Raw genomic sequence first — 12,841 nt, forward strand, 5'->3', positions numbered from 1 at the left:
ACTGGAGGAAGATGAGCAAGTGGTGGTGGGGAGTGAGGACAGGAAAAAAAGAAACAGAGCCAAGAAGCTGAGGCAGATTATGCAGCCACACTTCATCTGACATTTAGGAACCATAGAATGAAGGCCAGGCAATGTCCAGTAGAGAAAGCATGAGTCCTGCTCCTCAACAGAACCAGGCCCATATATTAGGTATGTTCATGTTACTTGATTTGCTACAGAACTAAAATACTCTGACATGTGTCTTACTCAAACTCTTCTTTAAACATGAAGCCTTATTTTGTTCTTGTTTTGTATTTCTGGATTTTTGAGGCAGCCTGTAGAAGAAACCATCTGCCAGGGAAAACCACGCATTCATCTTGAAGTGCAAACATTTCGGAAGAAAAGGCTGTTGCAAAGATTTCCTGCCATGACTAAGGTATTAACCTAGTTTGAAAATGGTGCACCTTTTCCATGGCAGTGTCTCTTTCAGAGCACGTGCAATACGGAAAGACAGATGCCTCACTTGTACAACAACACATGATATGCTTTTCCCCATTCATCATGCACCTTCTACCAGCAAACCTTCCTTGCTTAATGTCTCCGACACATGAGTAAATACAGTTATATGGTGCATCTGACCATACTTATGAAAAAATGCCTGGTAAATGTTATATTCATCCAAGGATTGTATGCATCATGCCCTGATTAAACATCAAAGTGGTATGCGAAAATGCTAGATCCCTGGACCGAACCCAATAAATATTGTTTGGCATCGAATTTTCTAGCAGCATATGCAACGATAACCAGACATTACCTATTAAAGTACAGCAAATAGAAGGACATGTATGAAATGTGGAGACAAACGCAGGTAACACAGTTAACAGCCAAATATGTGGCTGCTAACTGGGCTGGATGAAGCACAGATAGATTCTCCAATATGCATACAATTATTGCTGCAGTTTTTAGAATCAGGGTATGTATATGATTTATCAATCAGACTGCTACTGTCCGTGTCATCATTCATTCATGTTTCTTCATTCCCAGTCACACTTTTCCTGTGCAGAAGATATGAACCAGGCAGACCTCAAGGAATTCCTTCTAATTGGTCTTTCGAAGCACCCAAGTCTTGAGCCAACCCTTTCCTTCAACTTCATACTCGTATATATTTTGGCCTTAGTGGGCAATGTCCTCATCGCCATCATCATCAGCGCACACCACCACCTTCACACACCAATGTATTTCTTCCCAATCAACCTGTCAGTCCTGGATATCTGCTGTACAACCGTTGCCATACCAAAAATGCTGGACATCCTTATCATGAACAGACTGGCCATCTCCTACAACGGGTGTATTGCTCAACTCTATTTGTTTACTTCAGCCCTCAGCACTGAGCTTGTTATTCTGACAGTAATGGCATATAACCGCTATGTTGCAATCTGTTTCCCTTTGTGGTACTCAGTCATCATGAACAGGATGGCGTGCGCGGTTCTGGCGGGTGCTGTCTGGATGGTGGGGTGTGTAAATTCCTTGACACACACTAGTCTCATATTAAAACTGTCTTTCTGTAGAGACAATAGTTGATCACTTCTTTTGTGAGATCCTCCCAGTGCTCAAGCATGCCAGCTCAAACACTTTTGTGAATGATGTGGTGATTGTGGCATCAGATGTCCTACTGGGAATGATCTGTTTTCTTTTGACTGCTGTATCTTACACCTACATCATATCCACCATTCTAAAAATCTGATCTGCAGATGAGAAGAAAAAGGCTTTTGTCGGGGGGAAATTCTCCCGGGGCCGGCTGGGCCGTCCGCGGACCTCCGGGCAGGGAGGCCCCAACTCCTCCCGTATATCCCAAAAGATAGAGTATGATACACACGCAAGAAGCAAGGTGATTCTGCTGTTTATTAAACAAAACGGCAGGGATGGCCAAGGATCGTACGCGTCCGTCCTGACACTCTCTCAACATCGTGGGGCTCGCAGGCCCTTTTTACCTTAGCGTGATGTGCTACTTGCGTCACCTTAGCAAAATTAACAAAAAACCTATCGCCACTCTGGATTGGTTCCCCGAGTGGTAGGGTTAGTATAGCATACGTATAGAGGACTGGAGGAAGGTGAGCAATTGGCAGGTCGGAGATTTTGCGAGGAACATTGCTGAAGGCTCCCGCAGCCAGTGTTCAGTGAGAGAAATGAACTTGGCTGTAATTTTCCTGAAACATGGCTTTACACTGTGCATTTAGACCATGTTAATTCATATAGGCATTTGCAAGCCTTTAAATAGGGATTTTTGTGTTTGTAGATTCTGATATTGCAGCATTGATTGTAATGTAGCATGGAAGTTGCACTGTTGGTGAAGTGGGTGTGTTTCAGCATATTTGTCACCCATGGGTGCGCTGGGGCCTGGTTCAAATGATAAGTGCGCTCCTTGTTCTTCCTGCTGTTCTTCTGTATATGCGCCTGGGGTGAGGGGGCATGGGTTTGATCTCGATTTTCCCTCTTCAGTCCCCCCTCTGGTCGACTTTGTCGACCACACCACCAAGCAACATTCACCTCCTTCCGGTCTGCATATCTTTGTCAATTCCTTGAAGTGTCCATAATTTTTGCATTGTTGTTGATGAACAGTACATATAGGAGTGTTCTCCTTCTGTGTTCCACCACACTCACTTCCCTTCGTACTTCCTCTGATCACAGGGAGTGGCCACCTTTATTACTGTTGGAACCATGTTGCACACCGATATCTTAGTCCGGCTCTTCCTTTCACCATATCTCTTATTTGCATTCCGATAACTTCTTCTGTTGTTCTCTTGCAATGTATCTCTATCTTGCACAATGATGCTGTGCTTGGTACTAGTCCTTCCGTTATCACCTTCAATTAACCAGGCAGTCATGATGTCCTCCATTACCATGCAAGCACTAGCTAGTATTTTGCTTTCTCTTTTCAGATGCAGTTTTGCTGATCATTCTTTAGTATGCTGGTACTTCACCCAATTATTCTTCTGTCTCGCTCGAGAAGTAATTCCCCCCTCTTTTTACTCCTCTGTCTGTTTCTCTTCTTCCGTTGTTTTCCATCTTGGTGAATGTGTCACTCTTCACATATTCCTTGGTCATCACCAACAAGGACATGCTGATGCGCACCAATGAACACTCTCCTCCCCAATTCAGTGGTAGTTTCTCTTGATCTTTGGATGCATGTGCTCAATAGTAGTCCATAAGCAGTGATGTTCCTGCTCTCATCTCGCAACTTCTCTCAACCTTCTCGCATCCAGAATGATTGTCCACTTCTTGTCACTGTTGTGCTGGTAACATAACGTTGGTACCTTAACAGTATACGTCCTTCTTCATTCTCCACCCAAGTGACCATCTTTGCTCTTTTCTCTCACTCCGTTAGTCACTTTTATTTTTGTCTCTTTTATTTTATTTTTTCTTCTCTTTTTGTTTTTCTTTCTTCTTTTATTATTTATTTATTTATTTTATTTTTTTTGTTTCTCTTGCAGCTTGCTCACTTGTGCATTTGCTCGTTGTTTCTTCTCTCTCTGGTCACTTTCCACATACAGTTGTTCTCCAACTAGCTGCTTTATGTGATCATCTTCCATAGGGGATTACCCCCCCCCTTTTTTTTTTTTTTTTTTTTCAATCTCAATGTTGCTGTCTTCCCTTGCAATCTTCTTCGCACCTTGTCATACATGGGCGGCATGCTCTGCTGTAGTAATTTCTGTTGTAATCAATTCTCTTCCGGCATATGTTAAAGAACAGTCAGGACAGCTCTCTCCAGCGGTGTCCCTACCAATTTTGTACATGTGTGCATGTTGTTGGTCACTTCTGATATGTGTGTTATGTGTATGTTTTACTCCCTTTGTGTCTGCCCTTAACTCTCCTTACTTTAGCAGCAGCTTTTCCTCACCCACTGACGCCGTAACTCTTCCTGCTTAGGTTAGGGAATGTTAGCAGGGGATACAGCGGTGATGCTCACTATTACAAATAATTTTCAAATTACCACCCCCATTATTTCGTTCATCATTAATAGTCCCATCGTGAAGGTAAAAGTCCTTATTTGCTTGCCCATAACCACTTACGCTGCAGGGTCCTTGCAGCTGATGAGATGATAAAGTTGCCCGCCTGAAAATCGCAAGAAAGGCGTTAATAGTTAGTACTTGTTAGTAACCTCAAGCTCTGCGAACTAAACAATCACTAAGGGCAAAAATCAAACCTCCCCCTGGACATTTCGTGTTTTCAAAATTTCTCAATATGGGTAGGGAAAATCTTGGGCTGTTTATTCAATGGAAGCAAGGAAATATACTTCAGGGAAACATGCTCTAAGGGGTCTGAGGTTCTTGATAGGGTGGGCAATTGAGTGGGGAATGCTTCACGATGTTTTAATCAGTAGGCCTCACAATTTCTAATGGAAGATAACATTAAGGAAATTTCCTACACATTTCTAACAGCATACATATGCAACAACCTGCATGTGTCGGGAAAAGAGAAGAAACAAAACAGTGTTACAGCTGTAGGTGCACAAAATGTAATATGAACCTCAATTAAACTTTGGGAATGCGTGTGTCAGTCCCTATTCTAGTTTCTAGTGTGCTTTGGACCATAGGATGGCCATGTTTCCCTAACTCGGGAGTGTTCGTGCTATTTTGCAGTTCATGAAAATCTTGCGTTGCCCCTGTTGATCGTTGCTCCCTCGTTGCCAGGGTGGCCACCGCTTTGTAGGGCTTGACACCTCACACATCTAACAAAGTCTGTCAGGAGGGGAAAATGTCCCACTGTAGTCCATAGCCATTGGGTGTTGGTTGTCCGTTGTCTTCAGGCCTGCCCTGGGTCCTTTATATCTGGCGAGAAATGAAATGGAAGCGCTTGAGACCTGAGAATTTACATATTCTTCAATTTCTTGACCTAACCTCTCTTCACTATCACACTATTCAATGTCCTAGTGGGAGGAGCCAATGGTACACCTATGCACCATCCTGTCACCACCTGGTGGCGTTCAATGGCGGACTGACTGTAAATTGTTACACAATTCAAAATGTACCCAGAAAATGGGTAGGCACTTAATTTATGTGAAGATACTCATTACACACTTGGATCATATATATGCAATTTAGGTGCTAGTGTACAAATGGGCCTTTGGATCTTTATATCTACTGTGCTTTTGTTGTAAGCTATTTATAGTGCGTGCCTTTGTCCCGTGGGGCATCAGGCACTGACAAGCTAAATAGGGAAACATCAGGGTGGTAAATTTGTCATATAGGGTGGCTGTGTTTCTAAATTAAGTGCACCATGTTACTTAGTTAAGATAATCGCAAGGTTTTTAAATCTTTTTTTTTTTCTATGGCTCCTCTCTCACTTCTCAGGGCGTGCCTCGCAGTGAAATGCAGGCACTTTAAGCTGGTACTAATGAAATTCGCTACCAATTATTCGCTAACTGTCTCTCCCCCCTCTTTGTATTTATTTATTTATTTACTTATTTATTTATTTACTTATTTATTTATTTATTTACTTATTTCCTCTTTTCTTTCAAACCCAACCCTCACAATTTACTCCCATTCTCTCTATCCCACCCCATGTCCACTTTTTAAACCCTACCTACTCTGTTAATTACTCATTTAGTCTAGTATTTTATTACTCCACTACTTTAATTACTGTTACATTTAAACAATATATTTCTCCCCCATTATCTGCTCTCAAATTTTAATACAACCATCATTCTCAAGTTCGTGCAGCAATGACCTCTTTCCCTATGTGTGTTGGCTAATGCATTTGTGCCAGTGCTATTTTCAAAAGCGCTAGTGGCATTACCACTTGCACTGTCATTTTGTCGCCAAATTAATTCTGTTGGGAACATGGATCATCAACCCCTTACCCCTATTTCTCTCCTACTGTGGTGAACTGTCAATGAAATGTAGGCCTCCCCCCTCATGTGCACCTTCTTCCACCTTGTGTGTCTCATTTAATTGTTCTGTGTTAATCGTGTATTCATGAGCTGAAAGATGTGTGCTCAAAATGTAGCTAAATGCACTCTCTTTTGATGCGCTATCATTATGCACCCCCCTCTGTACCGTGCACCCCCATTATGCTTAAACAATCTTCCTTACTTTCAACATGTGTATGTCTGGTGTTTAACAAGTTATGGATTTCTCTGTTAATAAGGTGGTCATATCCACATCGCTCATGATGTCACAAATGTCTCTTCCCTAATGCATGGCCTAGTCGCCCCACTGTCACCCAGAAAAGAAAATGTTTTGATACCTATCACCACCCCTATTCAATTGTCCTCTGCATTATTGAGTGTGCGTGAGTGTGTGTGTCGGCGCGCGTCTCGTCCGCTCTGTTGGGGAGGTGGAGCATGAGTGTGTGTGGCAGAGTGAGTCAAATCAAGTTTGTCTTGGGCTGTCCTGTTAGCGGTATAATGTCAATCTATGTCCTTTGAAAGGTTTGTTCCCCATCAGGAAGACCCCACCCAGTCATGTAACCGGTACCATTGCTATTGTGTCAGTGTTCTGTATGGGTGCTGGCTGCTGTGCTGTGCCCCTGTGTTGTGATTCTAGTCAGTCCTGGGGTAGTGGTGCTGTCATTTGTTGTGTCTGTACATGTAGTGGTGACAGTACCTGCGTTGGTGCTTGTGGTGTCTGCTGAAATGATCCCATCCTGCCCCATGTATCCTCCCCACATGGGCGGTGCATATTGTGGTGATTGTTGACACTGCTATTGTGATTCTTGTGCGTGTGTGTTGAGGCTGTTTTTAACTGTCCCTCCCATTGCATACTTTAATAATTTATTTTGTGTCTACTTGTCCTCATCTGCCTTTCTCTGCCCGTGTCATCAAATATTACACTCCTGGAGGTTCAGAAGGGTGAGTCCCCTCTTCCCTCTGTTCGCGCTGGTTCAGCATCAGCTGACCCCTCGCATCTTCCCTTTCCTTCGTGCACACAGTTCAACTGTAGCCATGTGCTTTTAAAGCTATTCCCGTGTAAGTGCTATGTATGTGTGTCCTTAGCAATTGCTGCACGCTTCTGGAGAAGCCGCCTATGAGCAGCCATGGTCTTTTTTAATTTACCTTCAGTACTTTTCAATCTTTGCACACTATGTTTTACTTACTTATTTCGGCATGGAAGCTGTGTGCTACACAACAGGTGAAGGGGAGTCATTTCTGTATTGTGTGATACATTTTACCTCTATTCAATTCGAAAATTTCGATAGTCCGTTGTTCAGGGAGCAAAAGTTAGAAGATAGTTGAACATTTTTCAACTTCTGTGAGCCTTCTTGGCTCCGCACCTTAGCCAGGGCACTCCACTTGCAGCCCATCTTCACCAAACCATTGCCTTCTCCGGCACACCCCCACAATCTTGCGCATGTGCCTTCCACACACCGCCTCTGGGTCACCTATTCTCCAAATCCAAAACCACACCACTATCTCCTCACCATCAAAACTCTGTGTCCTATGCATCAATCTGAAGGTGACGTCACCAAACTAAAAACACAGTGCAAATGAACAGACAAATGTGCATACACAGAACAATAACTCATTTCTCCCAACCCCACAAAAATCCCAAAATAAAACCCCACAATCCCCACAGCTGTCTTCCTGTCTCAACTGGAACAAGGTAAACCACAATTAAACTCTTATAATTGGACTGCACACGCTGCGTCGCCTCACGTGTGATACGCGCCTCACCAGGGGACCTTAACCAGCCAACTATCATCCACTCACTGAACTAAAACGCTCAATTAGCAGGGAACCTCATCTACTCATTGATCTATAACATCAATTCATAGGAAATCCAGACCCCGTACATGAAATCACCATCCAGACCAATCAGCGCGGCACTCCTGTTCTATATGTAGGGAGTCACTACCCCACCCAATAGGCTCAAAAACACAAGAAGGGACCACTGCCACCGCCCCAGTCCCAACTACAATTCACGTGCCAATCACCACCAATGCGCTGAATTTTGCGACAATGTACAATCACCCACCACCCAATTTACAATCCCTCCCCCAGTTTCTACCCAAACAAAAGAACTTAACATTTCTGCAACATACTGATCAACAATGCATCATAATACTTTAAACATTTCCCCCCCTCAAAGCCCATGTTGCTGGTTGACTTACATTTTCCTATGCTGCACTGGCAGTTGTTCCGCTGCTGGAAACCCCCTCAAGGCGCTTCACACCGGACCCCTTCTCCTGCAGGGCTCTCACCTGCCCTCAAGCGGGGTATTTCCAAGCAGCCCCCGAAGCCTTTAGCCGGTTACGCGTTTTCCGGTGGTCTTCAGGTGCAGGCGAGGGTCCCACAGCTTCCTTGAGTCGGCGGCAGGGAGTTCAGTTCAACGCAGGGCTTGCGCAGGCAGTGCTCATTCACCCATGTTACAATGAGCAATGAGCCTCACAGAGGGCACCAACTTGTTGGGGAGAAGCTGGACCCCCACCAGGGCAGTGGGGGCCAGCAGCCATACCCTTACCATCTATGGGAGACCCCAACACCTCCCATATGGCCCCCAGAAATGCAACAGAGTCCCAAGCAGGCAGCAGCATGTTCCAAACTGCGTTTATTTCTGGGCAGCAAAAGAAAAAAAAACACGCAGAGCATCGTGCACATCGAGAGTTCAGGCGCCGTCTCCCCGGGGCTGGCTTGCAAGCCAGCTTTGTAATCACACTGCAGGCTGACCTCACAGAATTGGATCAGCTCCCAGAAACCTATCTGCTCCTGCTATTGGCTGCTAAGTGGTAGGTTACCTATGTAGCCCTTATAGAGAGACTGACAATTGGATATTAACCTTTTGCGTCAGTGGGTTGATTTAGCTGTGCCAGCCCCTCTTACCTAATTCTAACTTGTTGCAATATGACCTTGTTCCCATAACTTTTTAGCTGAACAAGCAGTTCGCACCTGGGCTCTGGGCGCTGAGCTGCGCCATTCTTGTTACAATTTATGTTTCAAATGTTGTGCGAGTCCTTGAGAAAATGTATTTCTTTCCCGGAAAGAAAAAAAAGCACACTGGGTTGCTGTGATTTATTCGCATTTGTGGATAATTAAAAAATGTCTGTCTGCAGAAAGCAATCTTATCTTGAATGTGCGGCCTTGGCGTCGGCTTGCGGTATGCAAGTTTGCAACGTTGTGCCCTTGACTGTCTGCTTTCGCTGGGCTCATTCTGCAGGGTCAGCAACCGAACCCTTGCTCATTCAATGTTCATGAAAGCTTTTGCTTGCGGCCTACTTGGGCCTGGTGCATAGGAGAAACCATTTAATGTAGGGCGCTGTAGGTTATGTTGTCGTGTTGTTCTATCTTCAGTGTCGTGTCTTCGTTATATTCCTCATTACGGTACATGGTTTTAGAAGAAGCGTGAGCAAGCCTTTTTAGATAAGTTCATTATGCTTCTTGCGTTTCTGCATCTGAAAAGCCTATGTTAAAAATAATAATGATGCACGTCCGTGAGTATGTCCGTCGCCTACGTCATAGCACTTGAGCATGTTCTTCGTGTGAATTGATGTGGGAGTGTCCAGTGTGTATGTTGCACGACTGTGCAGACCGTTAGCTAGGTTGTCATGGCATCTCTAACGATGTGTTGATTTGGTGCTAGATGGTTTAGTCGAGTTCATCCATGCCGCAGGTGTCGGCATGTGCAGGGCAGGCTGGTGGGCATGCGGGTGGGCATGCGAGTGGGCACATTCGTATGTTCTTGTACCAGGGTATTTGGTCGTCTGGGAGATGGGCAAACTCCTCTCGCGGCGGGTGCCTGGGCCGTGATCCTCTAGGCCATGGTTGAGAGGGGATTGGTGGGAGCCTTTTGGTCGCTTTTTCCACTTCAGTCCCCCCTCTGGTCGACTTGTCGACCACAAACATATCCTTTTCCTTATCTCCTCTTACTCTCCATATTTTAGTCACTCCTCCCAAATGTCCATAGTGGTTGACATGGTCTTCAAATGACCAGTACATATATACACAGGTTCCTCCAGGTGTGCAATATACCCATTTCCCTATGTAGCTCCTCGGGTTTCTTGGGTTCTCGAGCTTCACAGATGGTGGGTCCAGGTGATTAGTGATGATCTGGTTGCGCAACCTCTCTCTCTCTTTTATTATGGTGCCTGCGTGTTGGCCGTCATCTGCTGGCATCAAGGGGTGCATACCGACCATTTCGATCATCTCACCTGTGGTGCGTGCCTTCCGGGCCTTCCAAAACCTTATTAAGATAAGTGCAGCTCCAGCCAAAATAATGCATCCAACTATGATCTTCAGTCCGTCCGGCAGCCAAGATGGCATCCATGACCATAGCGTCGAAAACCAGCTTTTGTCCTTTTTTACACCTTTACTTTCGTCCATCATTTTGGAGTGCATCTGGGCCAATTGTGATACTGCTTCTGTGAGTGTACCATTGTCAGCATCGTTAGCAGGAATGAATGTACAGCATGATTGTCCTTTCTTTGCGCAAACTCCTCCTTCCATTGCTGTGAGGAGGTCCAGTACATATCTGTTCTGTAGTGCAACCATTCTTACTGCTCGCAATTCCTCTTTTATTGCGTTGAATCCATTTACTGTAGAGTTAATTGTCATCATTAGTTCCCACCTAGTTATCTGGAGCCATTTTGCGTTTGCGTAGGCCTGCAGTCTAGGATGTATTATTGAGGAGAAGAACATAGCTGCTCTGCTGAATAGTCTGTGTTCCGGCGGAATTGAGGTGAGTGCTGTTTCCGACCTTCCCCATAGGTAATTTCCTGTCAGAGGTTCACCTTGTCTTTTCCTTCTGTTGAGGACAGTGTTGTTGCCGTTGCGTCGGTTCTCTGGCCCTTTCCAAGGCTGTGCAGATCTATTCTTCCTTTAGTTCCCTTCATCCATCTTGGGGAAATTCCCCATATTCACATGTTTCTGGGGCACCACTAGTGATGGTACATTAACGTGTACTATAGTGCATACACCATTCCACAAAGAGGGCAGTGTGTGGTACGCCTTGTCTCCACAGGCCCAGTAATGGTCCATTACTACTGCTGTTCCTGCTCCCCCCTCAGGTAGCTCTGTCACACTTGCACAGTTGGTGTTGTATCCTACATCTACTTCTCCTTTGTGCTGGTAGCATATCTTAGGTGCAATCATCGGCAGTATTGTTATTGGGTCCTCATCCTTCTCTATCCATGTTAGCATGGGTACGTACTTGACCCAAGTCATCCAACATCTGTTGTTGTGCTCTGCAATAGTCGTAGTATCTTCTCTCGTTACCATGTTGCTGCCAACCACTCCTATGTCCCATTTGTCACCCAGGTACACCTTTCCTGTTATTATTATCAGTGGTCTTTCCCAACATCCTTGTTTACCAGCAGCTTCAGTGGCGTACCAATCACATGGTAGGTACTGTAATGTAACTTTCTTCGTTTCTCCTTTCTCAGGACCGCTTGTTATGTATCTAAATGCTTCTGCATGTAGGCTGTTCTTGTGGTAGCTCAAATAACTCTTAAGGAAGTTATTTTCGTACGGGTATGTGTCACGTGATTTCCATACCAGGTGTACCGTGTTCCCTTGAAATCTCCCTTTTGTTTGGAACAGTGTCAGGTATATTATACATCGTGCTGTTTTTTCATCTATTTCCGTGGCAACAAAAGTTTGGGATGCACTCATGGCGTATGGGATCAATGAGCAGATGTAGCAGCCTTCTTCTGTTGTTTGTTTACCTATTTTGGTCATGTGTTGGTACGACATGTTGTTAGAGACGTGCGCTGAATTTTGTATGTAGTTGTCAATATCTTTATTCTCTGAGTATGTGCTGCGTTTAACTCTATTACCCTTGTGTCTAATTTCGCTAGTACCACCTGACGTAACACCTGTTGCAGCCGGGGGTGGGGGTATATTAGATTTGGGAACAGCAAAAATATTGATAGCATAGTTGTACCGCCATACAGAGGCAGCCACAAACCCGGTGATCATCAAAATCCCTATCATCTTTATTACAGAGGCTAGTTTCACCGGCATTTTGCTCTTACCTTGCTGCGACGTGTGCCTCACATATGACTGTAGTCAGCATATTTTACGGTGGCGTCATCTACACGTATGTACGCCTGCATTCAGTGGCAAGCTGGAGGCTGACAAGGTAGTGTTTGCCGTGTACGCTATAGTCTCTCCAGTTCTAAATCCTATTATATATAGTCTGAGGAACAAAAAAGTCATCAATGCCATTAAAAAATTATTTGGTCGACAAGCTCTCACCTGCCCTCAAGCGGGGTATTTCCAAGCGGCCCCTGAAGCCTTTAGCCGGTTACGCGTTTTCCGGTGGTCTTCAGGTGCAGGCGAGGGTCCCACAGCTTCCTTGAGTCGGCGGCAGGGAGTTCAGTTCAACGCAGGGCTTGCGCAGGCAGTGCTCATTCACCCATGTTACAATGAGCAATGAGCCTCACAGAGGGCACCAACTTGTTGGGGAGAAGCTGGACCCCCACCAGGGCAGTGGGGGCCAGCAGCCATACCCTTACCATCTATGGGAGACCCCAACACCTCCCATATGGCCCCCAGAAATGCAACAGAGTCCCAAGCAGGCAGCAGCATGTTCCAAACTGCGTTTATTTCTGGGCAGCAAAAGAAAAAAAAACACGCAGAGCATCGTGCACATCGAGAGTTCAGGCGCTGTCTCCCCGGGGCTGGCTTGCAAGCCAGCTTTGTAATCACACTGCAGGCTGACCTCACAGAATTGGATCAGCTCCCAGAAACCTATCTCCTCCTGCTGTTGGCTGCTAAGTGGTAGGTTACCTATGTAGCCCTTATAGAGAGACTGACAATTGGATATTAACCTTTTGCGTCAGTGGGTTGATTTAGCTGTGCCAGCCCCTCTTACCTAATTCTAACTTGTTGCAATATGACCTTGTTCCCATAACTTTTTAGCTGAACAAG

General features: G+C 45.1%; 1 pseudogene; it reads left to right on the plus strand.

Moving 5' to 3' along the window:
- Window positions 1-1,047: 1,047 nt before the first annotated feature.
- On the plus strand, window positions 1,048-12,054 carry LOC138514524 (olfactory receptor 13G1-like; annotated as a pseudogene).
- Window positions 12,055-12,841: the final 787 nt, after the last annotated feature.

This window comes from Ambystoma mexicanum, chromosome 12, assembly GCF_040938575.1.
Source record: "Ambystoma mexicanum isolate Mex_15411 chromosome 12, UKY_AmexF1_1, whole genome shotgun sequence".
In the NCBI taxonomy this organism is placed as follows: domain Eukaryota; kingdom Metazoa; phylum Chordata; class Amphibia; order Caudata; family Ambystomatidae; genus Ambystoma; species Ambystoma mexicanum.